Genomic DNA, 16,642 nt, shown 5'->3' with positions numbered 1-16,642 from the left:
GATCTGTACTTTTGCAAGAAGTAATGTTTCCTATAAATAAAAGTCACTGAGGTTTAAGAGAAGTGAACTATGTTGAAAAGTATAAAAGCTTTTTCATTCAATATATTGATCATGAATTATAGGAGAAAAATTTTTGTATGATTTTTCTGATGTTTATGTTTTAAGTGTTAAATGTCACAGCTCTGAAGCCTACAAACAACACCGGAGAAGAAATATGTGAACTACACAGCTCTGGGGGGCAATGGGTGCCTCCAGGGAAACTCCCACCTCCCCCTGCTAGAAGGGGGATCCCACTGGGCAAAGCTGGTGATTGCCACTGGGAGAGGAGAGTGACTGTGGCTGCCAACAGCCACAGGCAAGCAGGACACTGAACACGCGGTGACAAATCGGGGCTCCCTAAGTGGCTCCAGTTTCCTGTTGCTGCTGCAATAGAAAAACCACAAGCTCAGGACCATAAACAGAGCAGATTTATCCTGCAGCTCTGTGGGTCAGAAAGCCCAGGCTCTCTCACCAGGCTGAACCCAGGTGAGCAGGACTGTGTTCACTACAGACCCTCAGGAGAAGCTGTTTCCTGTCCTTTCCCGCCTCGGAGTTGGAGGCCTCCTTTGTTCCTTGGCTTATGACCTCTTTCTCCATGTGCAATACCAACAGCACCAGGCCAGATCTTTCTCAAGCTGCTGTCACTCTGCTCTTCTGGCTCCCTTTTCACTTTTGAAGGCCCTTGTGGGTACATTGGGCCCTCCCAGACAACATGCAGTGCTCCCCCATCTCCACATCTGAAGTTAATCCTGTCTACTCCCGAGTCCCTTTGACCTGTCAAGTAAAACACGTTGGTAGGCTCCAGGCATTGGCACATGGAAAATAGTGATGCCCCCCAAGGTCTCGTGTTAAAGCTCAGTCCTGGGTGGCACCATGGGGAGATGGCGGATCCTTCAGGAGATGAGAGCTAAGTCAAGGGCTCGGGGCAAGGGCCATGGCCTTGAAGGGGACAGTGGCACAGTGGGACTCCAGCCCTTCTTCCTCCCTCCCCCATCCCTGGCCGGGAGGTGAACAACCTTGCTCTGCCATGTGCACCGCACCAAGCTGTGCTGCCTCCTCACAGCTGCGAAGCAGTAGGTGGACAGCTTGTTGTAGACTAGAATCATCGACACTCTCAGCCACATGACAGCTTTGCTGAGTACCCCAGATATCTTCCCCGGGATGGAAAGCTGACTAACCGCATTCTGCCCCACACTGTCCCCTGCCCTGCAGTCCACCCCTAGCCTGACAGAAGCAGATGTAGACCCTGTCTAGATGCACACGCTGCTCAGGGGTCCACAGAACCCACACAGGTGAACCAAGTGGAAGCCACAGTCAGTAGTCAGAAAGTAGTGTGAGACAGCGAGCAACTAATAGCAGCTTCCAACCCAAGCAGCTGACACAGACGATCAAAAATGAGCATGGAGATATCAAGAAGACTCAAAGAAAGGAAGCCACCCACCCACCCACCCCACCCCCCCCACACACACACACACATGCAGGCAAGTGCACACACACCACTGGAAAGTACAGCAGAAGATAGTGACCAAGATGCTACAGGAAGCACAAGAATATAGAATTAAAACAACCTAAAAGAAGAAGAAAGTTAGACTGTATAATCAGAATCCCAGAGACAAGGAAGACAACAGAGAGACAGAAGGAGCATGGGAGAGAGAGAAAGAGACAGAGGGTGAGAAAGACAAATAGGAAATGAAAAGAGAATGTTGAAAGGTTAATGAAAGAATAGTGGCTAAGAATTTTCAGAAATTGTGAGAAAATGGGCAGATTCAGAATGGGACAAAATGCCCAACACCCACAACTTAAAGCAGGAGAGGATTATACTGGCTTACAGTTTCAGAGGGTTCAGGCCATGGTCAACCTGCTCCAAGGCAGAAACACAAGGTGGAAGCAGATGGTGGAGCAGCACAGCCACCCCAGGAAGCAGAGAGAGAAGGGAGGAGCCAGGGACAAGAACGCACCCTTCCAGGCCACGTCCCAGTGACCAACCCACCCAGGACCACGTCTAACTCATGAAAGTTTGGGAGGACATTTTAGATCTAAACCACAACACTCAGCAAACGTTAAACTGAAAAGGAACTGTACATGGACCATCGTTACTACAATCATCATGGCAGCAAGCACCTCTCTGAGGTGCAGCTGACAGCGTCTTGCTGGGTTGTGACTCTGTCCCTTCCTTTCGGTCCTGGCTCTTCTCTGAGGCATGGGGAAGCCAGATGGATGCCCACACTGGCACCAACCCTGGACATCCAAGCCAAACACTTGAAGGGCCAGTCCTTGTGCATGGGGAATAGGAAGGTGTGGATAGGCCCTCCTGCACTCCACACAGCCCATGCTGAGGTGCATGCTAAAAAGCACCTCCAGGGCCCCATAGGCCTTGAGCCCCATTTCCTCAGCAGTGACCAGATCTAGAATAGGCCTTTGCCTGGGCCCTCAACCTCCTCCTTTCATTTTTCCTGGCCCCATTTTTCTTTTCCTGGGCTCAGTTTCCCAAAACAAACTTTCTACTTTTCAAGTCTGTGCCTCAGACTCAGATATTTTGGGAAATCAGAAATAACACAGAGTCTCATCCCAGGATACAATGAAATATAACTACAAAACACCAAATATAATAGAAAGTCTTGAAATTTTCCAGAGAAAAGAGAAGTCATCTGTCTTAGTCACTTTCTCCTTGCTGAGACAAATACCGAACACCCACAACCTGAAGGAGGAGAGGCTTATTTAGGCTCACATTTTCAGCCCATAGTTCACTGGCTCCAAGGCAGAAATACACAGCAGAGGGACCCGGCAGAGGAGAACTGCTCCTGCATGGCAGCGAGGAAGCAGAAAGAGGAAGAAGAGCCAGGGAGGGAGATGACCCTTCGGCGACACCTCTTCTGACTAGACCCCACCTCCTCACAGCAAGTCAGCATGGTGCCTCATAACCCAGCCCCTTCCAAACACCCCACCTGCGAGCCCAGGAGGCTTGGGGACATCTAGATGTAAACCACAGGGCCATCTACAAAGAATGAGAATGAGAATGGCAGATTTCCCAACAATAAAGGCACACAAGGCAATAGAAAACCACTATCAATCTAGAAATGTATTCCCAGTAAAATCATATTTTAAGAGCCAGAGTAACACAGGGAAATTTTTAGTTAAACAGAAACTAGAAATGATTACCATGAAAACGTGTACACAAATGGAACGTCTAAAAGAAGTTCCTCCAGAAGTAGAAAAATAAACTTCGAAAGATGTTCTGAGATGTGAAAGAATGGCAGGAAAAGAAATTGGCAAACACCTGTACAAATGTAAACAAGCAAAGTCTCATTGACATAATAAAAGTAATGCCTAACTTGAAGGGTAAAAAAATCAAAGAAAAATCTTGGACAACAATAAATAGTTTTTTAAAAGGGAGCAGTCAAAGTTAAAACGTTGCAAGTTTTTATAACATTTGGTAGGGAGCTGAAGATAATAACTTTTCCCCCTCTGTGGAACCTGTGATTGAACCCAGGGCCTCGGTAATAGACTACATCTCCAGCACTCCAACCATCTTTTTGAAATTTTGAGACAGTCTCACTAAGTTGCTAAGTTGCCCAAGTTGAGCTCAAATTTTTGATCTTCTTGGGTTAGCCTCCAGAGTGCTAGAATTTCAGGCACACCCCACCATGCCTGGCCAAGATAGTTTGTTTATATATATATATATATATATATATATACAAATTTTAGAATAGGAAAATATAAATAAGATTTAAAATTTTCAAACATATTTAAAAATAAATGGAATATTAAATGAAGAAAAAGGAAAGAGCAAAGTGGAAAACTAAAGAACAAAGACCTAAGTCAAAGAAGTTTAAATATATCTGTGATCACAAAAAATATAAGTGATCTAAACTCTTCCACTAAAGTGCAGAAAACCACAGACTACTTTAAAAACTGAGACTAAAGAGTCTATTTCTGTAAATTGTAACAGCACAGAAAAGTTTAAATTAAAAGTATTAACAATGTTTTCATTTTTTCTTTTCTCATAATTTTTCCTTTCCCTTCTTTCCTTTCCCTTTCTCCTCCCCTACCCCCTTGGACCTTTTCTTCCTATTTCAAATTATCAATTATTCATTTTAATCATTTTAATCCTTATTTACAATTTCAGTTTCTCTCACTAGAGAAACTTTTTGATATTTACACATGTGTGTCCTATTTATTTCACTTAAGAGTATGGCCTCAATGTGCATCCATTTAGCTATAAATGTCTCTAGTTTCTCATTCTTTATGGCTGAGTAGTACTCCATTTTATTTTTTTAAAAACCCACATCTTTATCTATGTAAATAGGACAGGGTGGAGGGGGTGAAGGGCACACAGGTAATGGGGAAAAAATAAGAACAAGGATACATCATGTACAGGTACAAGCACCCAATGATAAATGTAAATGTATTGTATACCTAAAATGTACCAATAAAAGAATTTAAGGAAAAGTATTAACAATGTTATCAATTACATGCTACCAAAATGTGTATTTCTAAATGTTTACAATAGAAAATTTTAATAAGTTCAAAAAATTGAGAAGGAACAGAGATTAAAAATAAGAGCAGAGGGCCAGGGATTTAGCTCAGTGCTTCTGCTGCCTGCCTCGCAAGCACAGGGACATGAGTTCGATCCCCAGTACCAAAAAAAATAATGTAAGAGCAGAAATCTGTTCAATAAAAATTAATAAAAAAGGGGGAGTACTCTGAGGGGCATTCATGTCAATTTGTATTTTGCTCTAATAAATTTTTTTAAAAATTCAAGCACCTGTATTTTTTATCACACCTTGTCTATCAGGGGCATACACATTTTAACTAAAAATACAAATCTTATAACATCCTGTTACCATTGTTTTCTCGGCAATCATTTTTGAAATATGCTGCAGAGTGAAACTCACCATGCTCTAAGAACACCGGCAAAGGGACAGCTAGCTGGCCCCACACCGCTGAGACACTGGAGCCCCACGCCTGGAGGCGGCCTCACTGACTGCAGCACCGGGTCTGGCACCGTGCTGGCAGCCTTGTGAGCATCGCAGAGTGCGCTGGCTTGGTCTAGAAGGTGGAGTCGATCCTTGAACTGTGATAAGCGCAAGATGCATAAGGCTGCTACCCCATAACATGCCGTACTGTTTTAATAAAACTTCATAGGTGGGAGTTAAAAACGTTCCATCTAAAACAGTAACATTTCCTGGTTTACATCATTTCCAATCACTAGTGAGCACTATGCAGGGCACACAAGTGCGTGTGCTACACTTTTACACAACCTTACACCAGCATCACTGCCAACAAGCAAGCGATGCACTGTGCCACGCATCACAGCGTCCTCGCCACTCTCCGCAGCAGCTCTGGAGTCCTCCACTGCCCTGGCTGTCTTGATGTCCTGAATCGATTCAGACTTTTATCTTTCCTGCTCATTTCGACCTTGAGGAAGAGCCAGAGTCACATGGTGCCAGATTCAGTGGCTGAGGCGGATGAGGACACAGCATCATGTTTTTCCCAGCTGCCTTTCCATTGGATGGCGCTCAGCAGCAGCGTTCAGCGTATTTGTGATCCACCTCACAATGACACAAAAAAGGACTTCCGGAACTACTTCCAGGAGTGGCAAGAATAATGGATAAGTGTGTGTGAAGCACGAGGGTGTGTTCTGAAGAGGGTTAATGACAATATGTCTTTTACCATATTACATTTTTAAATTTATACATCTACCACATTTTTACCATACCTCATATACAATAATAGTGTTTATACCCCTGATACACAGATATCCCTAGACACACCCTTAATATAAACATACATATATGAAAAATCCCTAAGCAGAACTGAGCTACACACACATGTATATACAGAAGAATGGAAGACAAGAGGACAGCAGCACAAAACAATTCAAGATAGTCTTCATCTGAAGAAGGGTGTGGGAAATAAATCCACAACAAAGTTAGACAACAAATTTTAATAGAGAAGACTCACATAGGTATTTGCAAAGTCCTGGAAATATTGTTACCCAAAGTCAATAGACAAAGTAATTGATATTTATATTATAATTAGGCTTTGGTTACTTACATGGATTTCACATATTTATATAGTTTTTATCACACATATTTTAAGTATTAAGTGCATCGATTTAAATAGAGGATGAATATGAGACCAGTAGAAAGCTGAATAGTTATTAAAAAGACCTAATAGAGATTAGACAGTATTCTGAGCAAAACTGGATTGCTGAACTAGAAAACACAGTAAGAATCCTCAGAGCGGTCACGAGAACAGAATGATGAGACCAGTCTACACACCATGTGACACAGCAGCGGGCTGGGGTGTTGCCTCGAGGGAGAGCACTTGGTTGGCTTTGATCCCCAGCACTGGAAGAGGGAGGCAAAGAGGAAGAGGGGAGCGAGAGACAGAGAGAGGAGAGAGAGAGGAGAGAGAGGAGAAAGCCACAGGATTGAGGAGAAAGCATAAGTAGACCATAAAGGTGATTTTCATGGGAAGCTGCCCATCCAGCATCCTGGTTCCTGCAGGTGAGCAAGGTAACCTGGGTGGCAGACAGGGTTAGGGCCCCAGACGCGATGGTGGCTGCCACTCAGCCAAGCTTGAGATGGAGAGCACAGCTTGGGTTTTCCAGCCAAGGGTCCTTGCAGGGCAGAGAGGAGGAGCCAGGGGATGGGGCCAGGAGCCGCAGGGACCCTCCGAGCTTCCCCTGCCTGCCCTTGACCTCAGCCGTACACGCAGCTTGGATTTCCAACCGCTGGAGCTCCAAAACAGCGAGATTTTACTCTTTTAACTTCTCATAACTTTCATAGCAGCACTAACAAACTGAGACTCCAAACAAGGGCTTGAGTTAAACCATTCAGACTTCTTAATCTGTAAGAATGACAAAACAGAAGAAGTGTATCTGCAGATTTTAAAGTGAAAACTTTGTGAATTAAGATTCAGCACCAGTGAACATGAAAGAATGCGAAAAGCACATCCTTTCAGATAGTCACGAAGTCAGAAGTAGAGTTTGTGAAGATCACTCAAGTTTGTCCATAGGTTGCTCTACAGGTAAATATAAAAAAGAGAATGCCTCGGTATACAGAAAAAATGTTAACGTTATAACTAGTTCAACATAGCCACGTTTAACACGTTGGTTTCAACTACATGGTAACTTGTAAAAATAACTCCTTTATGGGTCCTGCACGATGTGAAGAATCATCTAACCATCTCAGGACTGTGGAGCCTGAATTAGGTTGTATCACAGCCTGGTGAGGAAAGAAAGGACCCAGAGCAGAGTGGGTCCCCTGAGAGGAAGGAGGAGGCTTCCCATCTGTAAAGGAGAAAGCTTCAGTCTGCAACCACGGACCTCGCCGGGTCCAGCCAGCTCCTGCTGCCCACAGGCCCTGTTTCCCATTGTGGTGCACCCCATCTCTGACTGTCCAGAAACCCCGAGCTGCCCCTCTGGCCTTTCCTCTTTATCCCAGCTGGACTCCTTGCTGCTGAGCTCCAGAGCTCTGCTGGCTGTGTTTTGCCCTCCCGGAAACACCCACCTTGGGCTCCTAAGTACTTGCTTCAATCCCAGACTTGCTCTGTCAATGAACCTGGAGAAAGCCCAGCAGAAACCAGAGAGGCTCCAGCACAATCTCAGTGCACAGCCTCACTTGGCCCGGACAGCTCTTCCTCGGGAATCTGTCTGTCTGCTGCTCCAGCCCGCTTCCCTCTGACCACACCTCCAGCTCCACACTCATGCCCAGCACATCCAACCGTTGCTCTAGCTTCTCACTGTCAAGGAAAAAGACCTGCGCATTGCTCTGCTAGGATCGAGGCCGGCAGTGCGAACACTCATGCACCCCAGCTCCAGCTGCCTCCTTCCAGCCACTGCAGCCTTCTTTTCTGTGTGTGTGAAGCTTGGCCTGTCCATGGTGCAAGACCCGCAAAACGGAAACACAGGACCCTGACACAGACATGATCAAGGATTTCAGGAAGGTGACAGCAGGGCATGAATCCAAGGCCTGGCCCTTCTAAGCACAGGGCCTAGGGGCCTGCACAGGGCCCTCCAGCCTCACACTAGCTTTTATCATCTGCCCTCCTACGGGCTCATTTAAAAATCACTGATCTCCCAGCACTCTGGGAGCCTGAGGCAGAAGGATTCCAAGTTTGAGCCCAGCCTGGGAAGTGTGGTGACTTAGCAAGACCCTGTCTCAAACATAGGTTAGGGGTGCAGCTCAGTGTGAAGGCCCTGAGTTCAAACCCCGCTACTGAAAGAAAAGAACCACAATCATCCTTTGCCATCATCGGCGCCTGTCCTGCCCCTTCCAGCCTCCTGCTCCCTGGTAAAACTCACCCAGAACCTCTGCATCTGTTTTCTGCACTTCCTCCACCCGCCTGCGCCCAGCCCACGCCGAGTGTCTGCAGCAAGAGGTTCACAGGAAGTGTGTCCTGGAGCCACCCGGCCAGCAGCTCCAGCAGCTGCCTTTCCTGCTCTCCCTCCTCCTGAAGCCCCTGTTGGCTTCCATGAGCCACGCCATCCTCTTTTTTCCACCTCCTCCTGGCTTCTTTCCTTGACTCGCTTGCAAAATCCTCCTCCTGGCTTCATGGCCAACCTCCAAGCCAACCAGCCACCTTCTCTTTCCAACTTAGATGTTTTCTGTGATGTTGTTTTGGTTTTTTTTTTGTAGCACTGGGGATTGAACCCAGTCCTTCTCACTGAACTACACATCCAGCCCCTTTTTATCCTTATTTTGAGACAGGGTCTCACCAAGTGGACAGACTGCTCAGGCTGGGCTGGCATTCGTGGTCATCCTGCATCAGCCTCGCAGCCTCCACCCAGCAGCTTCAGAATCGTGCCTGAGGCTCACATCTTCAGCCTCGGCTTCCTAGGATTGTGTCACACGAAGTGCTGTGGGGCTCTGACAGCGGGGCCATCTCTTTCCCTCTCTTCGGGAGGGCCACTGCCTGTTCAGAAAGTCCTTCTCCCCAGTAGCCTAAGGGTAATCGCTCATTGAGCTTTTGCTATTTATGTTTTCCATTCTCTTTGGTCATTTTTAAATTTTATATATCATTTCAACAGTTTATTTTATATATAATATTGAACATTTTAATAAGTTATCAGGGGCCAGGGATTTAGCTCAGTGGTTTCGCCGCCTGCTGCACAAGCGCAAGGACCTGAGTTCGATCCCCAGTACCAAAAAAGAAAAAATAAGTTATCAATGATTTCCAACAGCAAATGGCTAATAACTTGAAATCATCTTTTTTGTAAGTTTTATGATCAGAAAAATACTAAATTTTAAGTAAAATAATATTGTACAGAAGCAGATCTATATTTATATCATAATTTATCACAGAGTAATAAAAATTAAACTTAAAATAATTTTGGATGGTTTTCCATTTTTTAAATTTTCATTTAACTCTTAAATAATTGTTATGTTTCCTCCCTTCAGGATATAAGCTCCATGAACCAGGGAGTTTTTTGTCTTTAGGTCATTTCCACATTCCTCAGTGTTTGGAATAAAGGGCAAGAAGTGAGTGTGTGTGTGTGTGTGTGTGTGTGTGTGTGTTTGTGTGTGTGTGTATGTACCTGTGCACGGATGTTTGTAGACAAAGCAATTTAATAATTCAACAAGTAATTGAATGAATTAACTACTTGCTAAGTGGCTTCTCCAGTCCTGTATTCTTTTATGTTTCTCAAGGTGTTTTCAAAATCAATTAATAAGTTCTAATATAACATTCATTCATAATTACAATTACAGATTCTTTTGGTTCCACTGACGTGACTGGCTGGAGTCTGTCAGCATAACTGCATCCCAGTGACTGCACTCATGTGTGATGTTTTTATACGTTTGGGCTAAGACCTAACTGAGTCCATTTTTTCAGATTAGTTTTTGATAGCCTTACATTGGGATAAATGGATAATCATGTAATTGTATTAGACAATAATTATTTTTTACTTGTATTTGACTCACTGGAGGGATCCATGTTTCAGCCTATGCAATTGCACATTTACACTCTGGGATGAGGGTGTCCATGGGCAGTGTTACTTCAGCATCAGAGAAGCATTGACAACACAGAAAACTCCAGTCCGGCCAGTCGGAGGACTCCCACCCAGACTCCCACCCAGACTCCCTCACATAGCACCACCATGCGAGAACTAGAGTAACTCGGAGAGCAGAGCCTTAGGGATCCAGGAAGAGGACGTCAAAGTGACCTCTCAAGGGCAAAGAGAGGACAGAAAGAGGGGGAAGAACTACAGCTTTAAAAGTCTACAGCTTTTAAAACAACAGGCCTCAGAACAGAGGTGCTAAGTGCAGGTCTGGAGTGTCTCCCAGTCCTCCTGCGGGGTGCTGTACTCCTCAGTGGATTCCTCCACTGATGCTTTCATAGCTCATGTGCCATTAGGAAGTGGCACTGGGCCACAAGAGGAGTCACTGGCCCCAACTCGGAAGGTGCATTCTTGTCCCTGGCTTCTCCCTTCTCAGCTTCCCAGCTGCCACACGTGGAGCAGCTCTCCTCCTCCGCATCCATCAGCCATGCTGATTCTGCCTTGCATGAACTGAACTCTCCAGAACCATGAACCACATAAACCTCTCCTCCTCTAATTTGGAAGTGTTGGGTATTTTGTGCCAGTGATAGGAAATGAACTAATACACTTGCTAAGAAGAGGAGCTCAGCACCAGGCCTGGGAAGGATCCAAACCCCCATAAGGGAAGGAAGCAAGGGAGAGAGAGGGAGTGAAAAGGAAGAGAGAATGGCACTGCCCCAGTATTTTCTGATCAGAAATACTATGTTAAGCATGGGAAAAGTAAAAAACAAAAAATCATGAGAAAAATAAAATTACCCATATGAGGAACACTTTCCAAATATTACTTTGTAGTCAATAAAACCAAATGTATTTAGGTTTTCATGTTTGGGTTCCACTTTTGCCTGGACAAATGGGTATACCACATGCCAAAGTGGAACTCTGAGCCCAGACCCACAGTAATACGGCCAGGAAACCAACCTTATCCACAGTAACCAGCCCAGCCAGGCTGCTACAAGTCAGACTTGTAGAAAGCCAGACTTCTGTTTCTAACAACGATCTAAGAAGCCCAGTGACAAATTCTGTAACAATCATCATAAATGAGCAGGACTTGATGCATAACTGACAGTTTCCCTAACTCTGTCCCCATTTCCAATTTAGGACCAATCATACAATGCTGCAAATACTCAGCCTGAACCCCTCATCTGGTTTGCCTGCCTTTCCCATGCCAAAGGCGCCATCAGACACATCTTCCCTATTTACTACAGGTAGAAAAGGAGCAGTGATTTCTCTACAACAGAAGGTGCTGAACAAACAGCCTTGACTTGTTCTCACCTTGGCCGTCTTCATTCAGTTTCTCCCTTCTTCTGATGGATATGGAGAAGACATTTTGTGGATGCCTGAAACCATGAATGGTGCTAAACCCTGTATGTTATGCTAGACACATAAGAGATTAACAGCAATAATACAACCACTCAAACAATGCACAAGTTATTTAAAGCTCATGAATTGTTCATTTCTAGAGTTTCCCGTTTAGTGTTCTTGAACTGCAGCTTACCATCACTGAAACCATGGGTAAGAAACCGTGGCCAAAGGCACTGTGTTTCTACAATTGATCATGGAGGGAGGCCGGGACCTGGTCTTTTCTGCTCTTGCAGTCCATCTGTGCCTTTGACCATGCACAGTGCTGACAGAGGCCCTTGTGCCATGTCCAGACTGGGCCCAAACGTCCCTTGCTTCTCATTGACCTCCTTGGGCATTTATTCTTAGTTTGAGGCCCAGTTTCCCTGCTGGTCCCCCATTGCGTGTCCTCCTTGGTGGGATCAAGTCGTTTCCTTTCCAGGCCTTCCTGCTGTCCCTCGTGTTCCTGTTCTGCGTTATGATGTCTGAAGGGGTTGTGGGAAAAGACCAGGGTGGAACCCTGGTGCAAGCCTTGTGAGCCTCCAGTTAGAGCTAGACTCACAGGTGGGGGGCCGGAAGCTCTCACTAGACTGGAATTCGCTTGAGCAGCCCTGCTCCGGGTCACAAGGTTCTCTCAGAGGAGGAAAGGCTTTTTCCGGTTCACACTTACAGAGGTTTTAGTCTATGTATATCAGGCTGCTCTTAGGCTTGTGTTAAGGCAACCCACTAAGGCAGAAGAGGGTGGCACTTGGCACAGGAAGCAGAGTCAGAGCCAGAGAGGAGTCTAGGGTCCGATAGTCCCCAAGGTCACTCTCTTCCCTTAGGTCTCATCGCCATGAAACTAGGAATCCACTGTTACATTTGTACCCAGATGTCCCCAAAGCCTGTGTGCTCACAGGCAGGGCTCCTGGAAGACACTGGACTGTGGGTGATACAGCTGACTTACCTCTGGGAGATGGAGCCTGACCAAGAGGTGAGTCACAGTTGTGTGACCTGGAAGGGTGATTTCCCCACTGGATCCTCCCTCTCTCTGCTTCCTGACCCCATGAAGTGCACAGTTTCCCCCACCAGGCCCTTCCAGCATGGTTTGCTGCTGTGGAGCCCTTACCACAGAATGAGATCATGAGCCAGAACAAACCTCTCCTTCTTCAGGTTGTGGATGCCAAGTACTTTGTCCCAGGGATGAAACAGTACCAAAAGCATCCATCAGCACATTAATCCGATGGTGGAACCCTGAGCCACTCGCTTCCGAGAGCCCCTCTGGGACTTGGCTCCTGGGAACCAAGCCTTCCGCCCAGAAGTCTTGGGGATTTCGCTTTTGCCCTGGGAGTGTGGCTCTGATCAGACAGAGCACTGTCCTTCCTGCCTGCCGGCAGAGACAGCGCTGCAAGGCCTGGGTCTGAGGGCAGCTGGCGCTCAGCATGGAGTGGAGTCCTGGGCTTCCTCAGCGTCATGTCCCCTCAGCATGGGGTCCTGGGGCCGTGTCCTCTCCTCCCCGTGGAAGGCCTGCTCCTGCTGCACACCCACACCACCTTTCTAAATGGTGTGGCTTCAGCAGAGGTGCCTGAGCCTGCAGTGGCCCCTTGGGGGACATTCGATTTGAGTAAAATTACACATTTGAGAAGCATCTCAGAAAAGAAAAAGAATGGGATGTTACAGGCCTGGCCAGTGAGCAGTGCTTCTTTATTGGTATGCAAAAGCCTCAAGGGCAATTCCCAATCCAAAATTGCTTCACTGAAACATTCTTGGCCGAAGTGAATGAGCAAGTTGACCAAGCGAGAGCAAACTGGACTCATCTCCTGAGGAATCCCTCCTCCTCCCTGTCCCCCAGCTGCCTCTCCACATCCAGCCCTCTCCTGGGATGATCTCCCACCTTTTCCCCTCCTCCTCCCCTCTCCTCCTGTCGAAACCTTCCCCAAAACTCTAAAATGCCAGTGACCTCTAGGGATCTAAGTCTTATGAGCCAGGGATGCAGATAACAGGGAGTTAAACCTTGGATCCAGCCTAAATCAAGAACTTAATTAAATATTTCCTAAAATGAGATCAACAAATACTCAGGAAAGAATTTAGGGTTCATCTGGGAGCACACAACCCTAGGTTGCCTGATACATGTTTCTATTTGTGTGCAGATGAGTCAGAAATCCAGATGCTAAATCCTGCAGGACAAAAGATGATTTAGCCGATCCCGAAGAAGGATCCACTCCATAACAATGTCGACAGGCAAAACAGGCTGGAGAGGTGGTCACATTCTCCTCAAAGCCAAATCTGAAGCATTGCCCATAAGAGTTAATTGAGCCAGGCCTGGTGGCTCACAGCTGTAACTCTAGCACTCTGAGAGGCTGAGGCAGGGAGAGCAAAAGTTCAAACCCAGCCTCAGCAACTTAACTACTCAGCAAGACTTTGCTTCAAAATACAAGTTTTAAAAAGGACCAGGGATGAACCCCGGGACCAAAGCTCTGGGTTCAATCCCCAGTAGCGTAAAAACATTAATTGGACCACAGTTCAGATGACGGGGGTCCTCAGAGGAGGGGAGATGCGCCCCAGATCCCGCCCGAGCACAGACTCCGTAATAAGCGGCCCACCATGGTCGCTCTGTGTCACGCGGGACTCTCATGCCCATCCGCTGCTGGCAGACCCGGGCCCATGCTGTCACAAACCTCTAGCACCAGCACAGCTGCTTCCTGGCTGTCCTGCCCCGGTCCCGCTGTCGCCACTTCCTCCCAACGCCACTGGCTTCACCTTCGCCAGGCCCCGCGCTGTGCGCCTCCTCCTGCCCATCGCCACCTCTGCTCTCAGTTCAGTCCTGAGACAACACCTAGATGATCTCCACCTTGTCCAGAGCAAAGGTGTCATAAAAAGGATTCCGTCTACCTCGTCAGCCTTACTAGGAAAGGGATGTAGAAGTTCAAAGTTTAACTAGAGTTTCTCCACTACTGACGGCATGAGGGGCCGAACTCTCTGATAGACAGAAGGCTGTCCCCTGCCACTCTGGTCCCCTGCAGAGGACAACGAGGAGGTTTCTCCGGATCTCACGGATGTTACAGATAGCGGATACCAAATCCCCTGCGGTCTCAGTGCCTCTTCATGAACTGACCGAGTTCTAGGGAGGAAACCCCTCTGCCCAGGGACTGGGCCTGGAACCCTAAGCCCTCCAGGGTTGGGGGGTAGCCATTCTGTCTGCTTGTTCATTTGTTTGCTTTTGCCATACTAAGGGGTGAGCCCAGGACCTCCACACCGAGCAGCATCCCCAGACCCTCTGTTACATTTTTAATTTTGTGACAGAGCTTAAATCACAAGTCTCTCTTGCTAAGTCTCTAAATCACTGGGCTTGAGCTCATGGTCCTCTGCCCCAGCCTCCCAGACACTTACAGGTGTGCGTCACCACTCCTGGCTAGGCGCGTGCAGGCTTAACTCTACTCTACGGAAACCACACAAATCGCCCATAACCATAGCCTTTGGGCAGGACCTGCTGCTGCACAAGGCTTCAGGGATGCTGCTGGGCCTGACCAAGGGCCCCCACAACCTGCAGTTCCCCTTGTGGTGTCAGTGCTGCCACTGACCAAGGCAGGCAGTGCTTCTTAGGCAGCTGATTGCCCTACTCTGCCCAGCTCCCATCACCTGCCCAGAAAAGGAGTCTGGGCACTGTGGCATGGTGGCACTGCAGCAGGGGAGCCCTGGGCCTTGAAGACTCCTACCAGGAGCCCTGGTGGCTCACCTAGACTGACCGAAGCTGTCCAGTCCAAGGGCCACCAGTGATCTCAGGTCTCCTCAGAACTCCACTGAGGTGGAGTTGGCAAGCGTGAGCCTTCCTGTGCTCCCTGGAGCTGTCGGCCTTCCAAGGATAGGAGGGCAGGCACAGCTGACAGAAGGCTGGCTCTGGGGGAGCCCTGGTTTGAGATGCTTTGGAAACAAGGGAAGTTCTCACCCCAGGAAGCCAATCAAGCACAGAAAGCACCTGTAGAAAGAAGCCTATCAAGCACAGAAAGGACACTGTAGATGGATTCCCACTTCCCAGTGAAGGCTCTGTTATTGAGGTCAGTGCCCATGTAAAAGAGAACAGGTGGAGCTGGATGTGGTGGTGCATACTTGTTCTCCCAACACTCCAAGAGGCTGAGGCAGGAGGACTGCAAGTTCAAGCCCAGCCTGGGAACTTAGCAACTTAGTGAGACCCTCTTTCAAAATAGAAAAAGGCTGAGGATACAGCTCAATGTGAAGGTACTGGGTTCAATCCTCAGTGCCAGGAAAACAAAACAGATACTCTAGAAACTAAAGGAAGTGTTCTGGCAGATCAGTATGCCAAGCAAGCTGCTTAACCAAGGTAAGGACTCCACTAAATCCTCAAAGGCTATGTCTCTGGCCGGCTTCCAAAGGGTGATTAGAAAAGTCAGTGTTCAGCCCCTGGTTTCGAACAGGAAGAGTGGACAGAATCTGGCTGCAACCTAGACTTAACCTCGGCACTCTCGAGACAGCTGCTCAGGGCCCCGATGGTTCTCTGTGATGGTAACTGAGTTGCTCCATGGGCTGCCCCTCTGGGAGCAGACACACTGGCCAGTGAGTCCCAAGTCAGCAGTGGTGAGTAAACTTTACAGACAGCCAAGGTCGCAGTGAGGCCATGTGTCCTCCATCCACAAGCTACTGGAAAAGCCATAAAGATGGGTGTGTCTGGGACCCAAACCTCTGAGTCCTTTGAACACCTTTGGTGGATTTTATCCAACGTCCACTGGCTGTGGGACTCAAATATGTTTTAGTTATTGAATGTTTATTTTCAGGGTGGATTAAAACAGTTCCCTGTTGAAGACTTATAGCCCTTTTAGTCACTGACAAGCCATTTAATTTTGTTTCTAGTACTGGAAACCCCAGCCTTTCTATCAAGAGTTGAGGCACACACATTACAGAAATGATTGCTCTCAAAGCTCTGTGAGGTACTGTCCCACACTGTGCTGATCACCTCTACTCTTCCAGAGAAGCTGGAAGGATGAGAGCACCCTTGAACTAAAGTTGCCCAAACTACCAGAAACCCTAAAGGCTCCTTGCCGAAGATACTGGCCAGTGCTGAGACCACACCGTGCACCCCACTGCAGACTCACCGGTTAACTCCCTGGAATGCATGACCAGAAAGCCCCTGCTTCTTAGCGATAGCCCCTCTGCCACTAGCCTCTGGCTTTCTGCAGGAGCAAAATATCAAAGCCCATTGCCGTCCTGTGGTCAGCCCTGGCGCAG

Source organism: Heterocephalus glaber, unplaced genomic scaffold, assembly GCF_053883595.1.
Source record: "Heterocephalus glaber isolate CG9 unplaced genomic scaffold, H.glaber_assembly_v1.0 deba00001610, whole genome shotgun sequence".
NCBI classification, from domain to species: Eukaryota; Metazoa; Chordata; class Mammalia; order Rodentia; family Bathyergidae; genus Heterocephalus; species Heterocephalus glaber.
This window is presented reverse-complemented; position numbering follows the sequence as displayed.